The following is a 16,662-nucleotide window of genomic DNA, read 5'->3' on the forward strand; positions in this document are numbered from 1 at the left end:
TTCATGATTGTTTCTGAAGTTTTAACAAGTAAGGAAAAAAAAAGTCCTGCTGCATACAAAAGCCAAGCTTGTGATCAATTAAAAATGTGAGAGTTTGACCAAACCTTTAAGGCTTTCTAGCACATATTGATTAAAAGAGATGGATAGTACAAGTAGGAATGCAATGCAAAATGAAATAAAATTGGCTATATCAAATTACTTTGTTATACTTTCTACAGATTATCAAAGCAGCTCAACATTAAGAAATTGAAGCATTTTGTCCAAAGCCTCTATAGTAAAGGAAAATTAATTAATAAGTAATGAATTGTGCAGTTGGCTGCTTTGCTAATTCTAGAGTCTGATTGATGTATCTAATGATTTGTATCAATAACTCTGTCAAAGCAGAGTCCCGGTAATAACTTGGTAGAGAGAAATTGCTTCATTAGTTCCTAAACTGTGTTAAAAATATTATGTTTCTATACATGTAGTTTTAGGGGTGGAGGTGTACATATATATATATACACGCATATATATATATATGTACATATATATATGTTTCAATTAGACTTTCAAAAAAAAGAGCAGCTTCTGTGCTCAAAAGGTTGCTCATTGATACTCACTACAGTGGTTGGCTTAAAGAAAGAGATTGCCTTTCTGTATAGCCCTTCCCTTATATCAGTCAATCAGGCATTAGCTAGGAGGACCATGATGTCACTAAATGCTTTCCAGAATTTTCCTACACAAAGAATGGTACACATTTCATACAATAAATAAGGATTATCAAAATAATAAGAAGGAACTACTTATTTCAGCATGTATTTGGAATTGTATGAAATGTATATTTGTTGTTCATATACGAAGAATGTTGTACTTAGAAATGCTAATTACTGAAAGACATGTCTTCTTACACCTTGGGCTAAGGTTTGGTGTCATCTGATATCAATGTAAATTAATAATCTGATCCATTAATCATCAGTCCAATTAATGGTTCATCTGAGTATTACTGTACAGGGTTAAATTTAGTTTTCTCTTTCAGCCATTCAGCACTACTAAAGTGTAATAAAAAAGAGGAAAGCTGATAGCCAATTTTGTAACCTCTACTGTGAGTAATATTGAACATACATTGAAGAAGGTTATAATGGAAAGGATGTTATTTTTGCATTACGATGTGTTGTGTTTCAAGAAGCAATTTGAATAGCCTCCAGCTGTGTTATCCCAGACTGAAACAGGACAATAGAAAGTACAAATTCAACTATAATACTAGCAACTACCACTGCATAACACAGAATATAATTTTTATCTTCTAGAGAGAATCTAATCAAAAAGTGGTTTCCAGCATAGTAGTGTCATCCATGGTTTATACATAGTGAGAGCATCACCACTGTCAGTGATTTCTGCATACAGCTAGGTATGATGTGTGTTCTTTTTTGTTAGATTATATAGAAGAAGGGTCCTAAAATGCTCTGAATCTTTGCAGCATTTACAGAGAGGGTATTGCTTCCATTTTTATAAGTTGATGTGCTAAAGCCAGTTGTTGGGCTAGAGTCGTTCTTTGAGAAGCAGTATTGATATGCAGTTCCATCAAGCTTTATGAACCTCTTTCTTCTATAAGGAGTGTGTTTGCCCTGCACAGAATATAAATCTCAGTAAACCTTTCCGACATACCCTTTCTGTTAGGAAACCTCCCATTTCCAGCAACAAACAGATCTTCAAGTGTGTTATTTAAACTTTAATTTGGGGAAGGCCAGATTTCTGCTTTGGACAAGGTATGATTTCTTTGCCTCGGTCTTCTCTAGCAAAGGCTCTGACCGCACCACCCAAGTCTTGGAAGGCAGATGCAGGGACTGTGAGAATGAAGACCTTGGGCCCACTGTAGGAGAGGAATTGGTTCTAGACCATCTTAAAAATCTGACTGTGCACAAGTCCATGGGTCCTGATGAAACCCATCCGCGGGTCCTGAAGCAGCTGGTGAATGAACTTGCTAAGCCGCTGGCCATCATATTTGAAAAAACATGGCAGTCAGGTGAAGTTCCTGACGACTGCAAAAAGGGAAATATAACCCCCATTTTCAAGAAGGGGAAAATGGATGACCCAGGGAATTACAGACCAGTCAGTCTCACCTCTGTGCCTGGCAAAATCTTGGAGCAGATTCTCCTGGAAGGCATGCTAAGGCACATGAAAAACAACAAGGTGCTTGGTGACAGCCAGCATGGCTTCACCAAGGGGAAATCCTGCCTGACCAATTTGGTGGCCTTCTATGATGGGGCTACAGAACTGATGGACAGGGGTAGAGCAGCTGATGTCATCTACCTGGACTTGTGCAAAGCGTTTGACAGTGTCCCACACGACATCCTTGTCTCTAAATTGGAGACACATCAATTTGATGGATGGACCACTCGGTGGGTAAAGAACTGTCTGGATGGCCACACAAAGAGTTGTGGTCAATGGCTCAATGTCCAGCTGTTGACCAGTAACGAGTGGTGTCCCTCAGGGATCGGTGTTGGGACCGGTCTTGTTCAACATCTTCGTCGCTGACATGGACAGTGGGATTGAGTGCACCCTCAGCAAGTTTGCCGATGACACCAAGCTGTGTGGTTCGGTTCATACGCTGGAGGGAAGGAATGCCATCCAGAGGGACCTTGACATGCTTGCGAGGTGGGCTGATGCCAACCTCATGAAGTTTAACCATGCCAAGTGCAAGGTCCTACACCTGGGTCGGAGCAATCCCAGGCACAGCTACAGGCTGGGCAGAGAAGAGATTCAGAGCAGTCCTGCAGAGAAGGACTTGGGGGTGCTGGTCGATGAGAAAATGAACATGAGCCGGCTTCAGTGTGCGCTTGCAGCCCAGAAAGGCAACCACATCCTGGGCTGCATCAAAAGGAGTGTGACCAGCAGGTATAAGGAGGTGATCCTGCCCCTCTACTCTGCTCTTGTGAGACCTTACTTGGAGTATTGTGTGCAGTTCTGGTGTCCTCAACATAAAAAGGACATGGAACTGTTGGAACAAGTCCAGAGGAGGCCACGAGGATGATCAGGAGACTAAAGCACCTCCCATATGAAGCTCGGCTGGGAAAGTTGGGACTGTTCAGCCTGGAGAAGAGAAGGCTGCCTGGAGACCTCATAGCAGCCTTCCAGTATCTGAAGGGGGCCTATAGGGATGCTGGGGATGGACTCTTCATTAGGGACTGTAGTGACAGGACAAGGGGTAACAGGTTAAAACTTAAACAGGGGAAGTTTAGATTGCATATAAGGAGGAAATTTTTTCCTGTTAGGGTGGTGAGGCACTGGAATGGGATGTCCAGGGAAGTTGTGAATGCTTCATCCCTTGCAGTGTTCAAGGCCAGGTTGTACGAGGCCTTGGGTGATATGGTTTAGAGCAAGGTGTCCCTGCCCATGGCAGGGGGGTTGGAACTGAATGATCTTAAGGTCCTTTCCAACCCTAACTGTTCTATGATTCTATGATTCTATGTGTCCAAGCTTTGCCTTGGGAGCAGCTTTCCTCATCTTTTTTTTTTTTTTTTGGTACAAAGCAGGTACCAGAGGCAGTGGAAAGGTGAGAACCTGCAGCCAGCTTGCCCCCACTGACACTGCCCCATTTTCAGCTGGTTTTGAAGGTTGGTTTTATGACATGGCTGAAGAACTGAATTGGCTTTGTCTACACTACTGGATTATTTGCCTTCCACAGCAAAGTTGAAATATCTTTCATGGCTTGCGTCCAGATACTCTGTTTGCAAATTTCTATAGCAGCAGCAGCAGCCACTATCAAATAGTGTGGGTTTGGAGGTTTGTTTTGGGGTTTTTCTGGAAAATCTTTTTTGGCATTCTACAAATGATCAGAGGAAGAGCAGGTGTTTAAATAGAAAAGCACAATAAACCACAAATCTGGTTAACAAGTAGTAATCAATAAGAAAGCTAATGGGGCTCAGGACAGTTCTTGTGTCAGAGGAGTCTGCCTCCAGAGCAGGTTTTGAATCTGTATGACAACATCAGTTAGGACCCAAGAATTCGAGTTATTTTCATTCCAGTTCAAACAAGCCCAGTAAGCTTTTGTAAAGATACAGTGTAAATATCCTATAAATATTATTTTTAAATCTCAGGGTTATATTCTTGGATCTGATTCAGCCATTGAGCATCCTAAGCATGTCTCTGCTTACTAATAGCTACTTCCTTAATATTTATGGATATCTTTTTCATCACATTCACATGGTGATATCCAGAGGTGTAAAGGGAAACATGGCTGCAGGGAACACAAACTGTGCTTCTCATATCCCTGTTCCTTCTCTTGTGTATCCAGTCTCTCTGTTTTTCACCAATTTCTTCTGTTTTCCAGCGAAATTGTCACTAAGCTTTGTGTTGTGTTAAATGTGTGCTTTTCTGTTTTCTGCTGTTTAATCAATAGTCCACTAATCTTGGCTAAAGCTGTGAAATCAGAGGTAACATGCATGTATTTAACATATAGCTGGGTCCTTTAAGTCTGCTGTAAAATTCTTTACCAAAATCATGGGCACTAGGAAATTGTATAACCTTCAAGAAATCCCATTAAGCCTGCAAAATAATCTGCCACCTCACAGATCTTCCCTTTCAGCTCTGCCAAGGACTGGCTTCAGCACCAAAGCACGAGATAAAAACCCATTCCAAAGTTGACAGTGCACACTGCAGTAAATCTAGGCATTCTGAATCTGTTTATAATGGTAGCATCTCCTGTGGGCTGATTATGTACTAGATAAAGAAATTCCTCTTTTTACCACTATGGAATTTCCTTCCTTTCCATTATATATGGTCTATCACACTTTTTCTATGAGAAACAGAAAACAGCAATTTCTTATCTGCCTCCCTTGTTCCATGCATAGCTTCAGGTAATTTATCATGTTCTTTCTTTTCTATAGTAAACAGCTCCACTTTCTCTGTACAATTTTAGTTTCCCCTCTCTAGTGCTATTCTGTGAGGAGTTTGATCTTCTTGAGATGGAGTAATCAACAATATTCTGCAAATGTTTACAGTATTTCAGGCAAGGTAATACATTGATTATACAGCTGTAGATGAACTAGAGTTGTCTTACATTTTTACCCATTCTGCACACCAGTATTTGGAAGTTACAAAAACCACCTGCATGTTGAACTGAAGTTTTGAGCTATTCACAGTGGTGTTCTCTTTTAATAATAACTTAAAAAAAGTATAATAAGCATAAAGCCGTGCAAGCTTTGCAAGTAATTCAGTTCTTCTTTCTGGATGTGTATTCAGTAATCCCAACTGAATTTGCTCTATACGCCTGTTCGACTGAAAAGCAGACTGAAAGTGCTTTTCCCAAAGTGCTTCCAGTTTAGCTAGAGTCAAACCGCATGAGAACCATAGTTCTTAAAAGCAATGCCAAATTGTTCCACTTTTGGGTGGTTCTGGCTACTTCCATGACATGGAAGTTTCTTGCCTCTGAAAAGAAACAGGTTAAATTTGTTTAAACAAGATACTACTGAGTTTTTTAAAATCATGTAATAACTTTAAAAACTTCTCTTGAATTTACTGGGGTGATAATTACAATACTAAATACTTTTATCAGTGACATCCCTCAAGCGTAATTTATCAGTGAACAAGAACCTAAAATTTATCAACTGTGAGACTGGATCACCTCATTGATTTTCACATTCTATTTTCTATATGAAATCTACCTTTCCTTAGAAGGTAAAAGTAAAAGCTAGCATTATTTTTACTACTACCCAGTGGTATAGTATATACCCAGTGTATGCATGATCATCTATGATATTGCTGGCTGCATAGCTCAGCATTGAGGAGCTAAGCTAGAATAAATTTACTTTCCATCTGCTATATGCATGAGTGTAGGAGCAGGAAAAGTATATTTAAAGAAAAAGAGGGTGAATAAAAGAAGCTTCAGAGCTTAAATAAACAGACTTTATTCACTTGACTAACATTCAGTGACAACTTTGAGAAGTGGCTGAGAATCTTCCAAAATGTCTTTTCGTTACTGCTGTAGCACTGAGTCTTCGGGGTCTTGATTTTGGGGATGAGAACAGGGAATGGATACTATTGCAGTGCAATAATCATCAACGTGCCTGTGTAAACATTTCTAACACCAGGAGATCCACTGGTGGGGGAGAAGTACAAAATCTTGTAGTTTTCTGCTGGTGAGAACAAATAAGCTATATCAATATTCAAAGAGATGCAAACACTTTATTGACAAATTTCTTTATTCACGCCTGTAATACTGTCAGAGTCAAATGCAGAGATTTTACAGTATGAAGTGATTTTCTTCTTTCAGAGGATGAAATAATAATACTAAATTGGAAGCATAATAAAGATTCAAAAAGGTCACAGTACTGGTGGAAGAGACCAAATCTTCTGTGCAGTTCCATTCTCTAAAAAGCACATAATGTAAAGCCATGAGTAAATACTAATAAAACCTGGCAAAATATCACTAACAACAAATATTCCAAAGGCAGTTTTATTGAAATCCTTTGGAACTGAATTAAAAGATCATATGGCCTTCCAAAGGCTGTGTGGATCAAGGCCTAAGAGAAGTCAATTCTTGACTTTAAATCCCAGTGGCCTTTACCCTTTTGCATCAAGCAGGAGCTTGTCCAAAAATAATATCCTGAATGCAAATGACCTGTTATAGCACTTATTACTTAGGGTATAATGTTCAAAGCAGAAGAGTAGTGAACTTAAATTAGTTGAAGAACTCATATGAAACCCAACTTCTAATAATAGTGAAGCAAGTCTTCCATATGTTGTTATAAATTTCAGTCCAAGATGATTAACGTGGCTCACAGGCTACTCTTGTAAGATGATAGAAGTGATATTTTTGCTGCCTCTCTTGAGAGGGTTAGTGTTTCAAAATTATTTCCAAACAAGCATCTTCCAAGCAAAAGATGTTTCTCATTTTTCCTTCACCTTAATAAAAAGGTGTTGAACGCTCTCTTCCTAAATGTTGTCATTATGGGAACATTAAACAAATATCATGATGGTGTGATGTGATAACAGTGTATGTGATATCCATGAAATAATATGTTACATTCACTAATACAAGTTTAATTTATTGTTGCTGTCACTACGTTTGAAATAGAAAGCTTGTATTGTAAGCATGTGGGGAATCTCAGAGGTAAATTCAACAGATCCATTTTCAGTCAATGTTATTTGTACTTCCAGTAGGTTTCTATGTAGCATTTTAAATCAATTCTGTTGAAAGAATTTCCTAAAAAAAACTATATCTTACAAGCTTCTTTATTAATTAAAATCATGCCAATATTAGATTAGATAGCAAGTTGTTTACAGCCATAAGTATTACTGGCCTGGAATCTTTCTTATGGCATAGATAAATATGATTGACAAAGCTCAAAAGATTGGTTTGGGCAATGAGAAAAGGTTATTTGGGTTCAAAATCATAAAACTTGGGTCTTGGCTCTACTGAAGTCATTGATAACGCTGTCACTCACTTATGTAAATATTAAGTCATCTCTTCATTATATGAGATCTTGCTCTATGACAAACTGAAGGGGCAAGTCTCTGGTTCTGTTCTCTAAGTTGTTTGGGTGACCTTGGACAAATCAGTTTAGTATTTCTCACCCAATGCCCGTAGCTGTAAGAGGCCTAATTGTTACATAGAGCCTTATTCTTTCTACCGATACAAGCAGCTCTCTGCTGGCCTGGTTGCTGGGCATGCCTGCAGCCCACAAAGCAACGCTGAGTTAAAACACTGGAGCCAGCTCCAAATGAGTTGATGCATCTGTGTTGTCAGTGCAACACAGAGCCATACAGCACAATATAATTACATGGGCCCAGTGCTCTACCTCAGCTTGTTCAGAGCCAGCTCAGACCTCTCTTCACAGCCCTTCACTTCATGCACATTAAGCCTACCCATTTCCCAAACTTTCACACCCGTTCCCCCATGTTATCCCTTATTTCTCCACTGTTAAAGAGTAAATATAAATTTCCACTTGCATCATAGTTGTGAGAACAAAATGTATGATGTTCCAAAATACCAAGATACTGCCCTGATAAAACCTCTGTAAGCATACAGATGGCTAGGTAAGGGAACGGCAGGAGGTACAAGTTGCAGACATCAAACAGTTATTTAGTTACTGATAGTGTGTGATGCTGTTCATAGATGAGGCAGATAAAAATGACAGATATTATTGTTTGGCTGAAACTATTCATCCTGATTCCTCCTCTCTTATTCAGAAGAACTGAGGCTTGAAATGTGTGTCTGTGTGTACTATTGACGCCTGGTGAAAAGCATCTGTCAGACCGTGTGTGTTTGTGAGCTCTTGGCCAAGCCACTGAATGACTCTTTTAGTTCACTAAATGCAGGCTTGTTTTATAGCTAAGTGACACAAGTTTTCCTGTGGAAATTGCATCCAGTTGTTGGCCTCTCATCACAGAGTCTCTATCTGATTAAATTTTTCCAGCTAGTAAGAAGCCATGCTACATACAAGTAGGGTCTTGAACTTTGAACAATGTGATATGAATAGTGTTTAATTCAGACATCAAAAGGCCAGACTTCTCACTTCAGGGTGAGAGGATGAAAGGAGAGCCAGGAAAAGAGTGAAAAGTTGATAGGAGCAACGTTTCATTATTAAACTGTAGGGTTGTTGGCAGGCCAACCTAGATAGGATGGTTTTCCTGGATTATTTGTGATCCATTTGTCTATCACAGATTATATTACTTTGCCCATATTAACTACTTTATCAAAACTTAATCATATAACCTTATGCTAAAACTCAGTTCAAGACCTCTCTTAGGTTTATGAGCTATTGGATTGTAGTAGATTATTGGTGTTCAAAACAATATATATATATGTCTGTGTGTATGTTTCCTTGTCAAAACTTGTGACAACATCCCAAACTGATACGTTACAGATGTCTGATGCTACTTGACAGATGTGTTCTTCAACAGCCAAAGGCTGATCCAGGTAGGCTTAACTCTCATATACTATTTTATGGCGTTTTTCTTATGTACAGTTCTGCTCAGAGAACACAGACAGCATCAGTTAATACCAACAAAAGTGTGCTTTTTCATAAGCCAAAGGTTACTGGAAAATGGATGGAGATTGGAACTACCACCATTAAACTTCCAGTGGTAAGTTTTGTAGCTTTGGGGTCTTTGGCAGGCCACTATAAACCCAATTGTGCTTTAAATCCTGTTTTTTCTCAACCCTGTTTTGTAGGCCAGTGCTTAGGTACCACCTGAGTGCATTTTGACAGTGTACTTTCTGGATGTTTATTTTTGCTTTAGCATCTGATTCTCCTCAGCTCAAGGTAGCCTAGCACAGCAGCCCCTGCCAGTCCCAAACCAACAAGTGTCTCAAATCTGTCAAAGGTGAACACTAGACCTCAGTTAACACTGACCACTAAACCCTAGGTCTTAATCCTGGCTTTATCTTGTCCCAAAGTTTATTCCACAAAACCTGTATTAGCTCAAATCAGATGCTAGTGGCAAGCCAGCTCAATTTTTATTTTCTTTAGCAGTATCATAAGCTTTCATGGGTTGTTTAGAATCATGCATATTATCAGATCAAATATTTTGAGTCTTTTTAGTCATAAATACTTTCCTACCTGAGATCAAAATTACTTTTTCTTCAAAGCCCTGCTTTAATGAAATAAATGTGTAGCAAGCTTATGCTGTCTTCCAATTAAAATACTCTTTCCACTGCTATATTTAAGGTAGGAATGGATGCCATAATATTAATTAGAAATTGGGAAAACTGGGACATGGAAGCAGAACACCAGTCTGTATCTGTATCCTAAAAGGGTATACTCATGCTCTGTTGAATCTCTGTGTAGAGCAACTGTTACACAAACCATCCATAACTAACATTTGTTTTAACAGAATTGTTCTGTGATGCACATGGTGTCCTCAAGACAGCTTTATCCCCCTCAAGAGAAATCACTTGTACCATGTTAAAAGTTAATTTTTCCTCCTAAAATTAAATTGCAAAGTTGGGGATATCAGGGTCTATGTACGCCACAAATGAAATCCATCTTACCTTCTTCTTTGCCATTATGTGGCAATAGATAATATTTCTATTTATAATCTCTAAAAAAAATGCATTGCCTCTTGCTGCTTGCTGTATGCGCTGTCATAACTTTCACTGTGTTCAAGAGTTCTGATTTTGAGATTGTGCAACTGAAAACTTCACACAGTGGAAGGTTTATCTAGTAATAACTAGATAATTAGATCATTTGGATATTGGATAATGTCTGTAGTTATCAAAGTATTTATTATGTGAGGTAACTCTTACAAAAATTCATTTTTAATTTACCTTCTCATTTCAGTGACAGTTTAAGTAATTTTGTCTCTATAAAGGAATCTGTTTGACATTTGTGCTGCAAAAGGGGATGTTGGTGTATGAGAGAAAGTACATAGGGTTTGATCTCAGCCAGTGAGGCAATTTAGGGAAATGAAAGTCTTCAGCAGCAATAGTTCTGATTCAGTCACCCATAAATCTCCCCGAGGGATGTGCATCCTTCAGTCTTGTCTTTGCCCTATCAGTATCCTCATCCTTCAGTTCCCTGTCTTTGCCCTAATGTAGCCTCTGACGGAATCTCTACCCCACCTTCTTCTTAAGGCATCTTCTGGCTCATTTCCTATTTGAAAATCCATTTGCTCTGTGCTCAAAAGGAGCCAGTTTTTCTGCCCACTTCATTAGTGCAGTGACCAGTTTAGATTGCACCGCGGGGTGAATGTTTGATGGGCTCCCCATGGGCTGCCTCTGCTGGGCAGGCAGCTGATCAACAAATGAAATAAAAGATAATAATAAATAATATATAAAAATAAAAATAAAAAGATAATAATAAAAGATTCCCCCCCTTAAAGTATGGGGGAATACATGCCTGCCCTCCAGGAAAATTAAGAGAAGTGGGCCAAGTTCTTAAAATAGCGAGAGACTTCACAGCTGCTCTCATGGCAGCAGGAGCCCACCCTTTCACAAGCTTGTCTGCATGGCTTCATTTCGCAGAACTGAGAAACTGATCTTCTAGCAAAGGTGGTTTGGGGAGTTACTACAAGTACTAGTTAAAAATCTCTATTTCATGTCCATTCAGCATCTTTATCCGTGTCCATAAAACACATGGAGAGCGTGTTTCAGGGAACATGTTAGTTCTTAGGGGCAGGCTGACTGAACAAAGCTGGGATGAAATAATGTGGTGAGTTGACTCCTGGTCAACAGCCAAACACCACTCCATTCTCCTGTTGGCTCTGGAGAAAGTAGGAGGAAGGTGAGAAGACTCACGGATAGGAGATGAAAGTGCACTGGGTGATGCTAAAGCTAGGTGTGCAAGCAAAGCTACTCCCTATCATCAGACAGATGTTTAGCAGCTTCCTAGGAAGCAGGCCTTCAGCATGCACAACCAGAGATTACTTAGGAAGACCAACACCATAAACACTCCTCCTTTTCCCAAGCTTGTATTGCTGAGCACATAATGGGGTATAGGTTATCCCTTTGGCCAGCTCAGGTCAGCTCTGCTGGTCGTGTCCCTCCAAACCTACCCACTGAGGGGACAGAGTGGGAAAGAGAAAGCCTTGATGCTGTGCAAGCACTGCTTAGCAGTAGCCAAAATACTGGTGAGTTATCAACACCATCCTAGCCACAAATCCAAACACCCTACAGGCCAACTGTGGAGAAAGTTCACTACATCCCTGCCAGACCAAAGGCAAATACAAAGCCTTGTTTTATATTTGTTAACCTTCTTCAGTTGTTGCTCGTAATGATGTTGATCTCGGTGTGAAAATATGAGTTGGTACAACATTCCTATGAAACACGAGACTTCTCCACATAAGTACACGAGATTGGGAAGAGCAAGCTCTCAGCAGACCACTGCTCTGCTGATCCACGGCTTTGTCTACAGCAATGAGTGTTTTAACTTCTCCTTAGAAGCAATTTCTTCTTTCATGTTTTATTTTAGTGTCTTTTTTGGACTGGGGACCCTGAGAGTGACTTAATTTGGAAAAGTGACTGTTGCAGGATGATTGGGTTCTTATATTGCTCTTATTTCTCTGTATTATTTCCCTTTGTATGGCAGTTTTGGTACAGCTGCTGCTTTGTTGCTATCCTCAGAACTCTTAGGTTTTGGTGTGCTAGGGACCATATTCAGTGCTGTTTCCCCAGATAATATTAGACAATCACAAAGCTATAATTTTTAGTGTGGAAAGAAGGTGGTGTTGTTTGCAGCCTCATGTCGCAGGGAAGCCTGATGTGATGTATTGCAGTGAGCATCCCAGAGTTTGAGATAATTCTAGGAGAGATCTAAACTTAAAAGATTTACCCACTTTTTGCCTGCCCGGCTTCTCAGCTGACTGCACTTCTGGTGGGTGGCTTTTGAGTCACAAATCTCTTCTGATCCTCTTTGCAATATTCTAATGCTCCATGTTTGGTTAATCCCCTGGCTGTGCTGCTGCCTTGGGTTTTCAGGGCTGTGCTTTGTGTGTCCTCCCATGCTTCATGTTTTAGTGCCGTTGGCTATTGATGAAAAAAGTCCAGAGGACTTGCATATAAATTAAGAATATTTCTCTGGGTGGTGTTTCCTCTCTGTATTCATATCTGCCTTATTAGCAGAAATGTAAGTAATATTTGGTATTTGCCTGGTTTATGTTTTCCAGTACTGCTCATGGGATAAGCATGGTCTCTGTTCGCAAAGAGGTAAGTGGCTGGCTGCACAGGCTGTATGCAGACTGCACCCAAGCTGTCGCTGGGCAGTGGAGTGGCTGAAGCCACATGTCCCTATTGCTTCTCATAGGCAACTTCTGTACAGACTCACTGCTAGCCTTCTGCAAAATACAATCTCCAGTTTCATATGTAGACTGAAGCAAAAGGTGTAGCTGCCTCTTTCCCCAAAGCTCCTGGGAAGTTTTCATTGCTGGTGTTTTTGTTTTCCTTCATGGTGGACGCACAGTGCTGCTTTGGTGATTTAGTGCTTGGTTCCTGTATACACCATAGGAGGAGCTATTACCCAGGAAGGTTTCTCAAAAGACCGCTAGCTGCTGCTGTGGCACCAATATGAGCCATAGACTTGAGGTCAGTGTTTGGGGAACACAGTTTACTCCTCTATTAGCGGGACTGCTCTATTAGGACTTGCTGCCAGTGAATCTTAGTTAGTTGAAATGCTTAACCTCCTCCACTGGACAAAATTCCACTACTCTGGAAAACTCTTCTCTTTAATGAGAATTAACACTCAATTTTATTTTTATTTGTAAGATTTCTTGTCTCCTGAATTCCGCAGGTGTCTTTGCTTTATGTTTACTCGAAAACATCGACCACAGTGCTCCCCACTGTAGGACACACAATCTGAAAAGCCCCAAGAGCATTAGGAAAGCATCAGGATTTGGTAATATTATAACCTTCAAGCTTTAGAGAAACCCAAGAGAATCTAGTATGGTGAAGCTACTTCATATCAGTCACCACATACTTACAAATTCCTTAAATTGTCAGTAGTTTGTTTAGCCTAAACCCATTTTTTCTTCCAGTTACACACGTAGAGTATATGGTGCTTATAAAAGAAGGCTTTACATTACAAAAGCATCTCAATTTTTTTTGAAAGAAATAAGGGCACACTTGTATCTGGTGTATCCAAATGCCGAGGAATCCCATTCTTTCTCTTACAGATATAATGTTACACACAGTGTCCTCCTTCAGTCCTAAAGTTCATTTCCTCTATATCCTTAGTCCTGTTTTTACCTCACTATTTGTAGGCTATGACAGGAGTGTCTTTTTGCACTGTAACAGTGCCACAAAAGCTGTAGCCTGTGCTAGATAGCTATGGTTTTCAGTGTTTAATATTTACTTTGTCTTTTTAGTGTTTCTTGATAAATGGGAGAGGTACAGGAACGATGGAGAATGGACAAGAGGACATTTATTACAAACAGGTGTCAGATTTCTGACTCAAAAGCAGAAATAAGGAAAGCATTTCAGGCTCTACCTTGCAGAAAACAGAGGACAAAAGCTTTCATGGACTTGCTCTGACACAATGCTTTCTTGTAAACTTTGTCTTGTCTGTTCTACAAGCCCCAACCTATTTTCTTAATGGCCTTCTTTTAACAGTATTTCAATGTCATGCAGTATGATGTAAGTTCTTGAAGATATTATGGGTTTTATCAAACAATCAAGACCCATTATGTGAATCAACTTTTGTTTTAAAGATTCCTAAAATTGTCCAAATAGACTTCCACTACAAGCTTTCTATTAAATTTTGGATTAATGGCTAACACACATTGAAACAAAAGCACCTAACAGCTATTACATTCAGGTAGCCAAACATCTGTGCTGTATAGAGACGTGCAACTTATTTTCTAACCCCTTTTCTGATTTCATCTTTTTTATTACTGGTAAGTATGTTTGTTCTATGGGAGAAAAGAATAAGACTCACACCTTAGATCTCATTATATTTGGGCAGAGCACTTTTTTATAATTATCTTTTTAACACATTCGTAAGCATCTAGACAAGTTCTAATGTTGTTTCTTGACAGAAAAGTTTGCAAATATGGTGGCTAAAGTAGTTCCAAATGTCCTCACAGGCATTGGTGACTGGCAGAAATGAATTACTGCAACTCAGCCCCTACCCACTGAAATACTGCAGCACAACGCTGAAGTGTAAGTACATGAGTAAAACTGAGCACGTGCTTCAAGTTCTGTGCTAAATGGGGTATTTCACCTGTTTTAGGGAAAAAGGAGGTCTGTCCCCAGATACGTCAATTGCATTTCATGATGAAGACTGATGATAACAGTCACCTACCTGTTCTTACATAGTGTGGGGATTTGTTAATATGTATGAAGTTCAGTGAATATGCTGATGGTTCATGTTGGTTTTCTCCTTCGAGCTATAGCAATATAAGCACATCCAAGTAACAAAACAAGACCAAGTTAACACTGATGGTTTAAACACTGTATTTTAAATACTCAGGATATCTTCATACAAGAAAGTGGAAATAGGGTCTACATTCATATACTAAAGTTAAAACTATCAAACCCTTTTTTGAGAGCAGGAGGATGGGATGTTCCAAAAATAATTGTGATCTAGAAATCAATGTTGTGCCCTAAGGTTTGGAGCAAATGTGTAATCACCACTGTCATGCACTTTTGGTAGTAACAGAGTTGAAAACTAGGGCAGCACAGAATGATTTCTATGGTTTATGCTTGCTTGGACATACTCTAATCATACTTGTCCTTACTTTTAATCAACCTGGTTGCAAACATTAAGGAAGTATGTTAAGAAATTATGAGCTCTGAGGAAAGGCTTTGGTAAATCTCAGTTGTGTGCAGAATAGAAGAGCAGTACACAATGAAACAAGAATTAAGGAGAAAAGAGAAAAATCCATAGCTGAGGAAAAGAGTATCTTTCCCATCAAAAAGTTTTTGAAAACAGAGCACTTATTTAAAAGGCAGTTATTTAGTCTATAAAGCTGTTTGTTGCAGTGAAGATGACCTCCTTTGCATCGTACTTTTGATTTTGAACCTCTACCAAAGCACCTTATTGCATGGAGGTCAGAGCATGTTGGGCAAAACCTCCAAGGCTTTTGGATTATTAGGAGATTTTAGTCAAGATCATTAGGAGATATTTAGCCCTTCATACTCTATATTGATCCTTTTCAGACTGCGTAACAGTTTCCAACACATAGTTAGTGGATTTCTGCATGTAGCAATAGATCTTGTAAAGTCACCACATGACTGTGGGCATGTGGGGAGGAAGCTACTGGGGCAGAGAATACTTGTAATAGCTTCCATTCTTTAACTCTTCAACTGCATTAGAAACATGTGTCTCCATAAAGCCCTCCTTAATACAGGTGTATGCATGGATGGTAAAATGAATTGAGAAACAGAGCAAGAATGAAGTGGTTCAGCCTCAACTAGTGACTAGGAACTCAGCTGGCTGTTGGATTTGGACAGTTCCAGTTCCTCTCCATGGAGTTTTGAATACCACATCCCATGTTAATGGGTTCTTAACTTAAGCACTGCTTGGGAAAATGAGGGTCTTTTTCTCTGCTTTCTGAAAGAATGGCAGGGAGAATCTGATTCAGCATTTGTCTGTATGAAGGACTTACGGACTGGCCATCCAGGCAGCACCTAGTCCAAACATGTGCTGCTTCTTGCCCACCTGGCCAAGCACATAGCATTGGTCAGAAGATGTGTAAGAAATCTGGGGTTATTGTAAATGGGCACAGGTGAAACAGGAGGGAGCTGAGAAATTGCCAAGCAGAAGAAGAGATTAATAGTACAGAAATGGGTGTAGGATATTGTGGGCTTATGGGGCATAGAGGAGAAGCTGAAGGCTTGAAGGGGGAAGGGTTTGCAGATGAGGAGAAGCCATGAAGGGCAGCAGGTGGAACGATGAGGACAAAAACTGTGAAATTGCATCAGAGGAAGGAAGAAACCAGATTTCATTTATTGTTACCCTTGGACAAACTCTTTGAAAGTTTGGCGCCTGGTACAGAGGTTGGTAGGTGACAAATTTTATACCAAAGTAAAATTAAAAAGTAAATTAAACAGTAAATTTACTAAAATTATAAATATACTAAAAATAAAAAGTAAAAAAAAAAAAAAAAACAAAACCAAAACCTACTACTTTTTAGTAGGTTAGCAGTTTCTTACCAAAGCTACTCTGAAACCTCAGCATCGCTGTCATATAGTTTGGCAGCCAATTACCATTCCAGCAATGCCAGCACTAGCAGTATTCAGCAGCTTCC

At 39.5% G+C, this 16,662-nt stretch overlaps 1 long non-coding RNA gene across 1 annotated transcript in view; it reads left to right on the forward strand.

Annotated features, from left to right (window-relative positions):
* Window positions 1-16,454, forward strand: part of LOC133224593 (uncharacterized) — a 25,926-nt gene extending 9,472 nt beyond the window's left edge. The window contains exons 2-5 of the long non-coding RNA XR_009728897.1: window positions 4,912-4,992; window positions 12,095-12,293; window positions 14,497-14,572; window positions 15,763-16,454. This is a non-coding gene — a long non-coding RNA (uncharacterized LOC133224593). The remainder of the gene's footprint in view (window positions 1-4,911; window positions 4,993-12,094; window positions 12,294-14,496; window positions 14,573-15,762) is intronic.
* The last annotated feature ends 208 nt before the right edge of the window (window positions 16,455-16,662 follow it).

The sequence above is a fragment of the Neopsephotus bourkii genome, unplaced genomic scaffold (assembly GCF_033783945.1).
Source record: "Neopsephotus bourkii isolate Nb327-2 ecotype Australia unplaced genomic scaffold, CSIRO-AGI_Nbou_v1 NB_196, whole genome shotgun sequence".
Classification (NCBI taxonomy): domain Eukaryota; kingdom Metazoa; phylum Chordata; class Aves; order Psittaciformes; family Psittacidae; genus Neopsephotus; species Neopsephotus bourkii.